Genomic DNA, 14822 nt, shown 5'->3' with positions numbered 1-14822 from the left:
GAGAGGCCCACGGGGAAACAACAGAGTCGGCCTGAAGTTTGCAGGCCCAGAGCAATGGCCTCTTGGGTCTGAACTCTGATCCAAGAAACACAGGAAGAACACAAGGTGTGTATGTAAATGTCATGGATCCTTGGGCTCCTGGGGCAGGGGTGAAGGTGGATGAGGATCAGCTTCTCCCAAAGGTGGGCTGGTGGCAAGAAAATGTTTTCAAGGGCCAAAAGGTAAGCCCTTTGACTGCTTTGTAAACTTTATTAGGCTTAAGTTATACAAGTGGTAATTTATTTAACATAATCATGATGCTCTTTCCTAAATGTAAGATTTGATGATGTATCTACTATCCAAATTACTGTAATAATGTCTTCCAGTCCATTTCTAATATAATTTGGAGATCCATGGTATAGAGAATCAGTTTAATGCTGAAACTCAATGCTCTGTCATAGGTCACAAGCCCAGGGTTTGTCCAGGTGATTCAAAGCATTCCCATTGTGATATGGTCAGTGGTCTGTCTTCCTCCCAAAAATTCGTAAATGATCATTTTTGTTTGAGTTTTTTCTTCCAGATTAAGGAAGATCTTCAATTTTTTATTTTTCAAATGAAAAGAAATATCTGCCAGCAAGAATAATGTTTGAAACATCACTATGGAGAAAACAAGATGTATTAATATGAAGCAGTGATTCATTCCTAGCTGTCATAAAACACATAAACACAGCGACTAAGAGAAGCAACTTGCGGACATAATAATCCAATCATTTAACTGAGCCTAAGTATTGAAGTGAGTGTCTTGGAAGTAAGGCTCTGGATAAAGATGAATCCTTGTCTCCACTAATAGGACCTGAGGTTGGTGTGCTGGTTGTCTCCAAGACAACCCTCACATTTGGTGATTTGCTCAAAAGACTCACAGGACTCAGAATAATTCATTATACTCAGTCATGGTTTATTACTGTAAAAGGACACAGATTAAAGTCAGCCAATGGGAAAGGCAAATAAGGTGAGGTCCACAAAGAAAGGCAAGCTTCCAGTTGTCCTGGAAAGTGAATATTCCCCCCAAAAATGATGTGTGATAACTCATGCAAAGTGTTACCAACCAGAGACACTCACCCAAGCCTTGGTGTCCAGCGCTGTACTGGGGTCAGTCACGTAGGCAGGTAGCAACCATAAGATGACCTCAGCTACTCAGTCTCCAGCAGAAGAGTCAGACTGATATAACATGGCCCAAAGTCTCAGGCATACAACAACAGGTGATCACAAGTCACATTGTTAGCATCACACTGATACAGCCTGGCCCAGTGCCTCAGCCATACAAAACCCAGAGGTCATCTCACAGGAGCCAGCCAGGGACCAGTCCTTTCTTGGGAATGTGAGCACACAAGCCTGCTGAGCTTTTGTGCTCACATTACTCAGCCTCCTTGGGACTTGATTTCCTTCTTGGGAAAACTGAACTAATAAAAACATCCACCTCAAAGGGTTATCATGAGGATAAAATATATGTAATGTGTTCAGAATAATTCCTAACCCCATAGCAAGAACTCCATGTTATCATTTTTTTTAATTTAATATTAAAAAATTATACCAGGTACTTTCTCACATGAGAAGATGGAGTATACATACATTTTTCTTTTCCTCCCACTAAGTACAACTAAAAATGTAGAAATATATGTGAAACAATCATAAGAAGACTCTGAAAGGTAAGAGAAAATGATATACTAGTTAGGGACCAGGCAACCCAAGGACAACATGGCAGTGAGTTCTCTGGGCTTTCTTTTTGCCTCATATATCCCAGATTTGTAGCTGAAAAAGCTGATAAGCCAGAAATCCCAACAGGAGCAGACAAAAAAAAAAAAAAAAAAAAAAAGCCCAAGAAAAGGCTGCTTTCTCTAGTCAAAGGAGCTAGAAAGGGGCAGCCTAGTAGGATAGAAAACATTTAGACAGTAACCACTCTACTGAAGCCAAACACTGCAGACACATATCCACCCAGGACAGTAAAAGCCAACTGGGAAGCTTAAACCTGCTGGGGCGGTGTCAGAGAAGGCTGATAGGGAGCTAGGATGTTCATCTCTAATAGGTAGTAATGAGTCCCCTTCCCACATAATGTCAGTGGAGACCATATAAGGAGGCAGGACTTCCAGGTCATCATGTTGGTATGAAGCACCTTTTCCCTTCCAGCTGGGTGCTGTCAGAGGAAGCCTGATGGAGAGTTGGACTTTCATCACTTCCCAGTGGTACTGAGACAACACTACACATCCCATTCCCATGGAGACCACATGGGTAGCAGTAAAGGCACTCCTGCGCATTCCAGGTATGTTGACATCCACAGAGGTGTACTGGTGAGCTGAAACTCCCACCCAACCCACTCATAACGAGGAGGCACTCCTTACTTCAGGTGTTGATGAAGGCTGATGGGGGAGGGAGGAGCTGAAAAAAACCTCAAAAATTGGCTGGAAACATCCTAAATTTTGCAAAATCCATAAACATAGAGACACGCGAGGCTGCACAAACCATAACTAGGATAAACCCAAAATAATCTGCATGAAGATCCATCATAGCCAAACTTCTGGGAACTAAAGACCAAAAAAAAAAAAAAATTCATGAAAGCTATACCGTACTTATACGGGAAGACCAACTGAATGAGAGCAAAGTTCTTATGAAAAACTATGGAGGCCAGGAGGAAGTGGTATGACATTGTTGTATGTGCTGAAAGAATTGTCAACCTATAATTTTATATCTAGTAAAACATGACAGAGTCCCCCGATAATCCTCATCCCAAAGAAAATAAAAAATTTGTTTTTTTTCCTCCTCATCTGAATCAAAGTCCTCATTTCCTGCCCCAGGCTTTATCTCTTGCTAGAATTAATGACAATAAGAACATCTAGACACTGTAGAAGAAACCAACTATTAGCCACAGTGACACATTTCCTCAAGTCCTGTGGCCCCAATATGGAGGACACAGAGCACCTTGACATTGGAACATTTCCCAAAGTTGGAGTTGACTTTCAACCCTGTCACTGTGTGAAATTGTGCTATATGTAATTTATATGATGTTGATTTTCTTTTGTGAAAAACTCCTTTAAAAAACCTTGTCTTTTACCACATTTTACTTCTCACCTTCTTACATATACACTTTCAAAATATAGCAAGTTAGTAAGTTGAGAAAATCTTAAATATCTGGACTAGTCTACATTGTAGAGCTGTGCTAGCCAACACTAGTCATACATAGCCATTTAAATTTAAAAGTAAAATTCAGTTCCTCCGTTGCTCTAGGTACATTTCAAGAGCTCAATGTGGCTAGTGGCTCTGGTATTGACAGTACAGATACAGAACATTTCCAACATTTCCATTTCCAATATTTCCTATTGACATCCTATTTCAGAGGTAAGCTGTTACTTTTATCCTTGGGGCATATTTCACTTCTTGGGACATAGTTGTTTTACATGAATAGTGAACTGTGGAATTATATATCTGAAATGTGTATTCAAGTTGTCACATAGAACAAATCCAGTTTTGCTTCAACATTCTCCACCTTTTCTTAATGTCTCAGTGTCTTTGTCAGAAAAGTTCTTTTGCCCACTGGAAATATTAAGTGCCCGGAAGGTGCAGATCATTGTGCATTAAGGAAGAAACCAAAATAAAGCCTTAGAAAATTTACAATATGAAGTACATAGATTTGATTAAAATATCCTTCCCCTGACACACACACATGCACACACACATAACATCAATCAAAATTCAATGTCCCCAAAGTTATCTATGTACTTTGTTTAAATGATAATAATATTTAATTGCAAGGTTTGCATGTTTCTCTTCTTCTTGTTAAGATGCCTTCATGTTGCCCTCATGCAATTAAGAACTGGCTACTATAGTTAGCATACAAATTTAATTGAAAAATTGTATATAAGTCTCCAAACAAGTATACTTGGAATGAAATTATCAGGATTAATTTCAATAATTAGTTGCAACTATTTCTGCTATATTAAGAAGTCTTTTGCTCGAGTGACAAAATAAAATACTCACGTAAAGATGGTGATATTGGGTTACCGGCATCAAGTGTAGGCCCAGAGTTAGGAAATAGCCCCAAATGCAGGAAACTCTCAGGGAGTTAGTAGTATGTGACTTGTTATAAAGGGAAAAATTTTTAACTGGTGAAACTATAGAATCAAATCTAAGAATTGTACTACATCCTTAATTGTAAATGAAGAGGTCACGTTGACTGACCCTTCCCATTCAATACTGCACCAGGGTACCAACACTCACCTCCAGTATAAGGGATTATCCATGACTTCATTTTGGTTAAGTCAGTGTTTCCCAAGTTTTCATGTGATTATGAATCAACCAGAGAGCTTGTTAAAATGCAGATTCCTGAGCTCTATCCTAGAGATTCTGATTAATTGGGTCAAGGTTGGACCAAAGAATCTGCATTTTGAAAAATACCCCATATCATTGGGTGTAAATATTCCATGAATCACTCTTTAAAGAGCATGAACCAAAGTCTCCTTTTCTTCATAGATTCTCTAACCTAAATTTTAAACTATTTCTTACAGTGTGTAAGAACATGAGTTAGACAATCCTGGGTTAGAATCTTGCATCTCTATTTAGTCTTATTAACCTTGGATAAATTACTTACTGCTTTTAATAGTGAGTTTATTTATCCTCAATATTGTTGTAATTATTCTTGTCATTACCACATATCTACAATGGCCATCATCTGTCTAGAAACATACAGTTTCTATTATGAACCTTACATGTGACAGAAGAATTTCTTCCAAGTGGCTGTGTGGTATCCTGTTGGATTTATAGCCCAGTTCAATAACCTCTACAGTCACAGAATTATTTCTTTCTTTCTATAGCTTTAGAACTGTTACTCTTTTCTCTTTTGCTCTATTCTCCCATTCTTTTTTCTCCCTCCCTCCCTCTCTTCCTTTCTTCCCCCCTTCCATCTATCCTTCCTTCCTTCCTGATTTATTCTTAAGATTATAATTTATCCCATAGTCCCTAAAATATCATATATATATATGCAATCTGTTAGATTCAAATCAGAAATTTTATTTCTGGAGTTTTTCAAGGGTCCACATTCTACCTGTGGGTCATTGAACTAGGGTCATTATATCGACACACATTTTAAAGATGTGTTAAAGTTGACTTTACTGTCTTCTGCTCTCAGCAATGACCTTCCTGGTCATCCCACAAATGGAAAGTTACCCTAAGTGCCTGATTGCAGCTCACAGACACTGTGTCTACATGACCACCTTAGGAGAGCACCACCTAATGTATTTTTAAGCACTGTATCCATAATGTTAGTTTTTATCCAAGTTGCATACTATGAAATTGATTTTTTTTTTATTTACTGAAAAATGTTTTTATTTTTGCTTTGGTCCAACAGTTTAATTTTTTTTTCATTTGTGTATGGGTTGATGTGCCAGAATATTGAGTAATTCAGTTAAACCTTATCCCAGGTAATTGATTCACTAGAGAAAATAGAAGAGAGATGTGGTATAAATAGAAATGCCTGCTTTATACTCTTTTGGTTTTTTAAAAATTGATATCAGGACACAACTGCAAAGTTCTAATCCATCAAAGCTGCATGGCATGGTGGGTTCTTCTTGTGTCTATATTGCATCAATATACTGCCAAAATAATATCAAAGAAGAAAAACCCAGAACCCCATGTCCTGATCTAAAGAAACTAATGACCAACTTAAAATCAATAAGTAAAATTCCTTATTTTTTCAAAAATTGTATTGACATTTATTTATTCATTATTTCATTTCTTTATTCGACAAATTTGAATATGTTTTATGTGGCAGTAAAAGATAATTGAAACAAAAGCCCTGTTCCCTGGGGGATAACAGTCCAGTCCAAAAGACAAGCTACTGGACTTAAAAGAGACACAGCATGAAGCCAAGAGTGTAACGTGGATTTCAGATATCCAGATACTCCATTTCTCATGCCAGGCACCTTGACAGCACTGGGCCTTTGCTCAGCCAGAGCTCAGCTCCTGCTGTCCCCTTTCTGGGCTCCTGGAATAGAATGATTTAAACTTGTTCTTTGACAACTAGTTAACACATGGCCCTTTCTTTTTGGCCTCCCTTGGTCCTTCTTCCTTTATCAGACTTCCCAAACTGCCCACAACTTTCCTCCAGACAAAATCAATCACTCTTTTCTCTGAGCTCCCCAAACACTCAGAACACACCTCTTCTTTTAAAAAAAATTTATTTTATATTGGAGTAAAGTTGATTTACAATGTTGTGTTAGTTTCAGGTGTACAGCAAAGTGATTCAGTTATACACATACATATATCTATTCTTTTTCAAATTCTTTTCCCATTTAGGTTATTACAGAATATAGTTCCCTATGCTATACAGTAGGTTCTTGCTGTTTACCTATTTTTCATATAATAGTGTGTATATGTTAATCCCAAACTCCTAATTTACATCCCCTCCACATTTCCCCTTTGGTAACCATAACTTTGTTTTCTATGTCTGAGTCTATTTCTGTTTTGTAAATAAGTTCATTTGTATCACTTTTTTAAAATTCCATATATAAGTGATATCATATGGCATTTTCTTTCTCTCAGACATAAAAAAGAATGAAATACTGCCATTTGCAGCAACATGAATGGACCTAGAGGTGATCATACTAAGTGAAGTAAGTCAGACAGAGAAAGACAGAACACACCTCTTAAGAGCAGCTGCCCCATTTTATTACAGTTGTGGTTTATGTTTGTTTCCAATTAGAAGAGGACCTTCTGGAAAAAAGAGCCTGGCCACGCTACGTCCTTTCAGCGTTTGGGCCACTGTAGGTCCTCACAATGCATCCTGGGTTGTATTGACTCAAGCAGGAGGAGAGCCATCCACCACTGCCGCTGTGCACCCTCCACGTCAGCCTCCTTGTCACCTGTCTCTTTGTCTTTCTAAAAGTGCTGCAGGGAGAATTTACAACAAGAAGTAATAACAGGTAGCCCTCTTGTGGATGAGCGTGAGACGAACCAATTCCTATTTTTGAGAAATAGGTAAGCCTTCTTGATAAGACACACATATGGCGTTTTTCCTGCCACCACCCTGGGGCTGTCCTGCCTTGTGTTTCAGCACTGACCCCTCGCAGGGGCATTAGGGCATCACCCATGAGGCCTGTGTGTTAGCTTGGTGGGTGTCTGAGCTTTCAGGAAAGTGGAATGTTTTGGCTGCTAAGAAAGGAGTTTTTTCTGTGTTTTGACCAGGAAACTCTCCATGGTTGTGTTGCTGGCAAAGCAGGAATTGTGGTGGTGAGTAATAACTTCAGACTGTTAATCAACACGATGAATGAAGTCCTACATGTTCTCAAACCCAGCCCCAACTGGAGCTTTGTTATAAATCATCCAAGATTAAATTGAAGGAAACACCAAATTTAAGTAGAGAACCTGATCCACTGGGCCAAACTGTCCCTAAAATACAACACGAAAGTCCCACCTCTGATGCCCTGGGCTCATCACTTACTCCTGAAGCTTATTTATAATACAATTCAAGAAACAGTATGCTTTTTTTCTTACCTTTAAGGCCTCTCTCTCCTCTTCGGAATATCGCACCTTTTTATGCCATGGGGAAAATGTGGTTAGTAAAAATTAAATTTTAACTTACAGATTCTGAGCGTGTCTCAGTGTGAAAAGAAAATCACTTCATATTTTGGGCAGTAAAATGAATCTGAAGTCTGTCGCACGTGTGATTGTCTCTTAGGAGACCCAAGCGTGAATCATCACCATGGAGACTACTTGGTCCCTCACTGCTCGAAATCATGAATGTGGATTATCAGCCAGGGTTTGTTTTGGGGGAGGAAACACTATAACTACCGGCCAAGCCTTACACACTACTACAGAGTTGTGTGCCCAAGGTGAGCTGTGGGCTGCGACCACTGCAAGTCTGCTCTGGCAGCGTGAGTGGGAAATCTCATGGGTTGTGCTCTTAAAACACCTCTAGGGCCTGAGAGCAGATAGGCCCATCCTCAGAAACACAGCAGCACCCAGGAGATGGAGCAGGCAGCCAGTCATCCCGGGGGAGAGTCTCTCATTCTTAAAGCCGGGCTTTGGGAAGATGCCAACCCAGAAGTAGCCCTTCCTTTGTTGGCCCCACCCCATGCAGCACCATGCTGGGGCTGGCTAAGATGAAACGAACACGTGATGTTCTGTTCTTCATCTAGCTTTCTTGAAACTCATTTTTTACTTAATCACAACAAAAATCACCATCAACAACAATCAACAACTCTAGTAATCATATTAATCTCAACAATCGTTTCCTGGGCCTGTCTCTTATCAGAGCTGGGCCCAGTGCTGGGTGTTCAGACTTTCTCTTGCCAGACTGGAGAGTGGGCCCAGCTCCAGCCTTCCCTCCACTTTTGTCTTAGTGATCACGGTGCTTGCTGTACACTGGATGTACCGACGGAATGGTAATGATGTCCAGAAGTTTTGAAGATGTCTCTTGTGGGACTATATAGACATGCAGTGGCAATGTTGCCTGGTGACCACTCCTGGAGTCTGGTTTGGTGGGCTGGAAGATGACCAGGAAAGGGAAGAAATGGTTTGAAAAGACACATGTCAGGGTTTTGGTCATTCTGTAGCAGGCAGGTACATAATAATCTGTTTTAGATTTAGAACAGCTGGTGCTCAAGTTTTATATGTAATACCAGGAAACATGCTTTCTGATCATATGTTTTATTAATGTGATTTTGGATGCTGATGGTATTTAAACATTATATTTCTAATCCTTTTATAGCATATTTATTCAATGAAGACTTAACATCTTCCTCTTCTCTTGAACCCATAAGAGCACTTTCTCCGGACAGTGCTCTTTGAGAATTCAGATGTAAAAAGTCAAATCAGAGAAAAGATGGCATGGTTCTTTATTTTGAAGATAATGCAGGGGTCATAGTAAACAGTAAATGCAAAATGAAAATTTCTGCCAGCCAGGACCAGTTACAAAGGAGTGTGCAGACTTGTAGCCCAGGATTGCAGCCAATGCTGGCAGCATTGCATGATTCTTCATTGTATTTGTTTTTTAAAAAAAGCCACTAAGGACAGAACTCACATGTCACCTCCTCTTCTGTAATGCTTTACAGACTTCACAGCCACCCCTGCCCACCACCAGCCACCTGTACTTCTGTGGGGTTTTCTGTGCACCACGCCCACTTACTCAGACCTGACCTCTCGTGGGTTAGTTGGGTAAGTAACTTCTCCAGCTGGCCCAGAAGCTCCTTGTGGGAAATGTCTGCATGATTCATCTTCATATACCCCTTTCATCCATTCATCCATTCAAAAATAAGTTTATCAAGCACCTGAATACCAGGCGTTGAGGACAAAGTGCTGAAGGAGACTGCTAAGCTCTTAGGAGAGGCAGCCCAGTGGATAAGCAAAGGGTCCAGTGGGGCCAGCTGGGCTGCGTGGAGGCGGCACATGCTTGGAGGGAGAATGACCAGAGCACACGCTGCTGCAACGTACAGCCAGGGAGAGCTGCCCTGAAGGACAGCAGGAGTTTAGCCCTGCTATGGGACAAGAAAAAAACAAAGCAGATAGTCAAAGGGAAGAGTGAGTGCAAAAGCCTATGCTGACAAATAGGTGGGGATTGTTCTAGAAACTGGGGACATGTCAGCACAGTGGAGGTTAGTACGTGCAAGTGTGGATGGATCCAGATCCTGAGACTGGTGAGGAGCTGTGACTCTGCTCTAGGTGAGATGAAGGCCAGTGAAGGGTGCTCAGCAGGATGGTCAGCCACCAAGGCATTCATGTTTATAATAGGAACACTCTAACTTTTTTAAAGAGGTTGGAGGGAGGCTGGAATGGATCCCATTCTGAACAGGTGGTCATGGTTTGACCGTGGTTGTGTCAGACTTCGAAGGTTTCTTGCCTCAAGTGGCTGTAATAAGGCCACTAGGGACCAGGAGGGGATGGTTAGAACTTTGGAGAAAATGACATTACAACACCAACTGCCTAAGTTTCTACCTTCAGGGCTTTTTCTGAAATGGGTAAAGAATAGGACAGAGGAGCCGCCCTGCAAGTGTACCCTTGAATATGGATCCCTTGGCCCCCAAGGAAGCTGGAGGGAATCGAGGGCTGCTGGAGATCCCAGGCTGTGCCATCTGTCCATACCTCCTCTTCCACCCCCACCTGCTGAACAAATAGCATTGTTACTGAATCAAGCTTGGGTCTGCTTGCCCATGCACAGTAAAGCCAATCTACTGACACTGGGTTGTGGTGAAGCAAAGTGCAGCGTTTATTGCAGGAGCCAAGCAAGAAGTCCAAAAGACCTGAACTCTCCAGTGGCTTTCAGGGAAAGGTTTCTAAAGACAGGGTGAGGAAAGGGGGTTGTGCAGTGTGTGATCAACTAGTGGACATTCTTCTGATTGGTTGGTGGTGAGGTAATTGGGGGTCAAGATCATCAACCTCTGGTTCCAACTGGTCTGGGGTCTACATGCTTGTGGGCAGTATGCAGTTAACTTCTTCCACCTGGTGGGGGTTTCAGTATATGCAAAACAGCTCAAAGGATATGGCTCAGAATATTATCTATAGTCCTTGAGGAGGAATTGAAAGTCCCTGACTTTGTTTAATGGCTAAACTATTGTTATTTTGTCTTGCTTGACTGTTTTCCTTTCTTCCTGCATTTTCTCACTTCTTTGATTAAATTTACTCTTTGGAACTTGGGGAAAGCCTAGGAGGCTAAAGTTTTTTACAGACAAGGGGCAGGCAGAGGATGTGCGGGAGGGGAATCTGTTCTGAGAAGGCCACATGGGGTCCTGCTCTGTTACAGCATCACCTCCTGTACGTGCCATGATGCAAAAGGGTCAGGAGACACAACAGAGTTATATTTCCCAAAAGAGATTCCTTAGAAGTCTGTGCATGGGAGGCGACCTCAGGGTAATAAGAGGCTTCCATGAGCGAATAAGCTCAAGAGCATTTGGCAGAATTTGACACACATCCGATGTCCACCTTTTGGAGATGTACAATGCACTAACATACCAGAGACACAGAAACCCCTCAGTCAAAGGTCCTTCCCCAACTTTCTTTACTCAGAATTTCTCAGACGCATTTGACCATGGGGTCAACTTTTTTATTACATAATAACATATTAATATTCTACACAATGCCCATTACATAATGCCATTATAGATTTCCTAGAGGAACTGAGATGGATAAAGAGCTCTGGAAGGAACACAACAGAGAGCATAAAACAAAATCACTGAAAAAAAAAGTAAGGAAGAAAAAGAAAGAAAGAAAGAAAGAGAGGGAGTGAGAGAGCGAGAAAGAGAGAAAGAAAGAAAGAAAGAAAGAGAGAGAGAGAAAGAAAGAAAGAAAGAAAGAAAGAAAGAAAGAAAGAAAGGAAGGAAGAAAGAAAGAAAGAAAGAAAAAGAAGAAAGAAAGAAAGAAAGAAAGAAAGAAAGAAAGAAAGAAAGAAAGAAAGAAAGAAAGAAAGAAAGAAAGAAAGAAAGAAAGAGAGAAAGAAAGAAAGAAAGAAAAAAGAAAGGAAGAAAGGAAGGAAGGAGAGGAAGGAAGGAGAGAGGGAGGAAGAGAATGCATGCTTACATAAAATACATATAAACAGATCCACAAAAAAGTATGCATTTATTCTTATAACAATTGTGAGGTTTGCAGGACAAGAATTATCATGTGCAATTTACAGGAGGATGTGAAGTCTCAGGAAAAGAACTGGTTTGTCTCTGGCGAAGTGTCTTCTTCTTATTATTTTTTCTTTATTTTAACAGATCTTTATTGGAGTATAATAGCTTCACAATACTGTGTTACTTTCTGTTGCACAACAAAGTGAATCAACCATATGCATACATATGTCACCATATGTCCTCCCTCTTGAGCCCCCCTCCCATCCTCCCTATCCCACCCCTCTAGGTCATTGCAAAGCACCGAGCTGATCTCCCTGTGCTATGCTGCTGCTTCCCACTAACTAACTATTTTACATTCAGTAGTGTATATATGTCGATGCTACTCTCACTTCGCCCCAGCTTCCCCCTCCCACCCCATGTCCTCAAGTCCATTCTCTATGTCTACATCTTTATTCCTTCACTGCAACTAGTACCATTTTTTTTTTTTAGGTTCCATATATATGTTTTAGCTATGGTATTTGTTTTTCTCTTTCTGACTTACTTCACTCTGTGTGACAGACTCTAGGTCCATCCACCTCACTACAAATAACTCAGTTTTGTTTCTTTTTATGGCTGAGTAATATTCCATTGTATATATGTGCCACATCTTATTTATCCATTCATCTGTTGATGGACATTTAGGCTGGTTCCATGTCCTGGCTATTATAAATAGTGCTTCAATGAACATTGTGGTACATGTCTCTTTGAATTATGGTTTTCTCAGGGTATATGCCCAGTAGTGGGATTGCTGGATCATATGGTAGTTCTATTTTTTGTTTTCTAAGAAACGTCCATCATACTGTTTTCCATAGTGGTTGTATCAATTTACATTCCCAGCAACAGTGCAGGAGGGTTCCCTTTTCACCACACCCTTTCTGGCATTTATTGTTTTTAGATATTTTGATAATGGCCATTCTGACTGGCATGAGGTGATACTTCATTGTAGTTTTGATTTGCATTTCTCTAATAATTAGTGATGTTGAGCATCTTTTCATGTGCCTCTTGGCCATCTGTATGTCTTCTTTGGTGAAATGTCTATTTGGTCTTCTGCCCATTTTTTAACTGGATTGTTTGTTTTTTTGATATTCAGCTCCATGAGCTGTTTATATATTTTGGAGATTAATCCTTTGTCTGTTGTTTCATTTGCAAATATTTTCTCCCATTCTGAGGGTTATCTTTTCGTCTTGTTTATGGTTTCCTTTGCTGTGCAAAATCTTTTAAGTTTAATTAAGTCCCATCTTTTTATTTTTGTTTTTATTTCTGTTACTCTAGGAAGTGGGTCAAAAAATATCTTACTGTGGTTTATGTCAAAGAGTATTTTTCCTATGTTTTCCTCTAAGAGTTTTATAGTGGTCTGGTCTTACATTTAGGTCTTTAATCCATTTGGAGTTTATTTTTGTGTATGGTGTTAGGTAGTGTTCTAATTTCATTCTTTTAGATGTAGCTGTCCAGTTTTCCCAACACTACTTATTGAAGAGGCTGTCTTTTCTCCATCATATGTTCTTGGCTCCTTTGTCATAAATTAGGTACCCATATGTGCATGGGTTTATCTCTGGGCATTCTATCCTGTACCATTGATCTATATTTCTGTTTTTGTGGCAGTACCATACTGTCTTGATTACCGTAGCTTTGTGTTATAGTTTGAAGTTAGGGAGCCTGATTCCTCCAACTCCATTTTTCTTTCTCAAGATTGCTTTGGCTATTTGGGGTCTTCTGTGTTTCCATACTAATTGCAAAATTTTTTGTTCTAATTCTGTAAAGAATGTCATTGGTAGTTTGATAGGGATTACATTGAATCTGTAGATTGCTTTGGGTATTATAGTCATTTTCACGCTATTGATTCTTCCAATACAAGAACATGGTGTATTTCTCCATTTGTTTATGTCATCTTTGATTTCTTTCATCAGTGTTTTATAGTTTTCTGACTACAATCTTCTGCCTCCTTAGGCAGGTTTATTCTTAGGTATTCTATTCTTTTTGTTGCAATGGTAAGTGGTAGTGTTTCCTTAATTTCTCTTTCAGATTTTCTGTCTTTAGCGTATAGGAATGCCAGAGATTTCTGTGCATTAATTTTGTATACTGCAACCTTACAAAATTCATTGATTAGTTCTAGTAGTTTTCTGGTGACATCTTTAGGATTTTCTATGTGTGGTATCATGTCATCTGCAAACAGTGACAGTTTTACTTCTTTTTTTCCAATTTGGATTCCTTTTATTTCTTTTTCTTCTCTGATTGCCATGGCTAGGACTTCCAAAACTATGTTGAATAAGAGTGGTGAGAGTGGACATCCTTGTCTTCTTCCTGATATTAGTGGAAATACTTTCAGTTTTCACCATTGAGTATGATGCTTGCTGAGCATTTGTCATATATGCCCTTTATTATGTTGAGGTAGGTTCCCTCTATGCCCATTTTCTGGAGAGTCTTTATCATAAATGGGTGTTGAATTTTTTCAAAAGCTTTTTCTGCATGTATTGAGATGATCATATGGTTTTTATTCCTTAATTTGTTAATGTGGTGTATCACATTGATTGATTTGCATATATTGAAGAATCTTGCATCCCTGGGATAAATCTCACTTGATCATGTGTGTATGATCCTTTTAATGTGCTGTTGGATTCTGTTTGCTAGTAATTTGTTCAGGATTTTTACATCTATTCATCAGTGATATTGGTCTATAATTTTCTTTTTTGTGATATCTTTTTCTGGTTTTGGTATCAGGGTGATGGTGGCATTGTAGAATAAATTTGGGAGTGATTCTCTCTCTGCAACTTTTGGAAGAGCTTGAGAAAAACTGGTGTTAGCTCCTCTCTAAATGTTTGATAGAATTTACCTGTGAAGCCATCTGGTCCTGGGCTTTTGTTGGTTGGGAGACTTTTTTTTTTTTAATTTTATTTATTTATTTATTTATTTATTTATTTATTTAGTTATTTATTTATTTATTTATTTATTTATTTATTTATGGCTGTGTTGGGTCTTCATTTCCATGCGAGGACTTTCTCCAGTTGCAGCAAGCGGGGGCCACTCTTCATCGCGGTGCGCGGGCCTCTCACTATCTCAGCCTCTCTTGTTGCGGAGCACAGGCTCCAGACGCGCAGGCTCAGTAATTGTGGCTCACGGGCCCAGTCGCTCTGCGGCATGTGGGATCCTCCCAGACCAGGGCTCGAACCCGTGTCCCCTGCATTGGCGGGCAGATTGTCACTCACTGCGCCACCA

The 14822-nt window shown here is 39.9% G+C and overlaps 1 long non-coding RNA gene across 1 annotated transcript; it reads right to left on the bottom strand.

The window, feature by feature from the left end:
• Positions 1-468: 468 nt before the first annotated feature.
• On the bottom strand, positions 469-14785 carry LOC309625554. Its single transcript, XR_014242593.1, has 2 exons — positions 7519-14785; positions 469-6912 (listed from the first exon to the last, which is right to left on the bottom strand). It is a non-coding gene; the product is annotated as an uncharacterized lncRNA (long non-coding RNA).
• Between the last annotated feature and the right edge of the window lie 37 nt (positions 14786-14822).

Source organism: Balaenoptera borealis (genome assembly GCF_965194805.1).
Source record: "Balaenoptera borealis genome assembly, chromosome: 3".
Lineage (NCBI taxonomy): Eukaryota > Metazoa > Chordata > Mammalia > Artiodactyla > Balaenopteridae > Balaenoptera > Balaenoptera borealis.
Note: the sequence above shows the minus strand (reverse complement) of the source record. Positions and strands in the feature narration are given on the sequence as shown.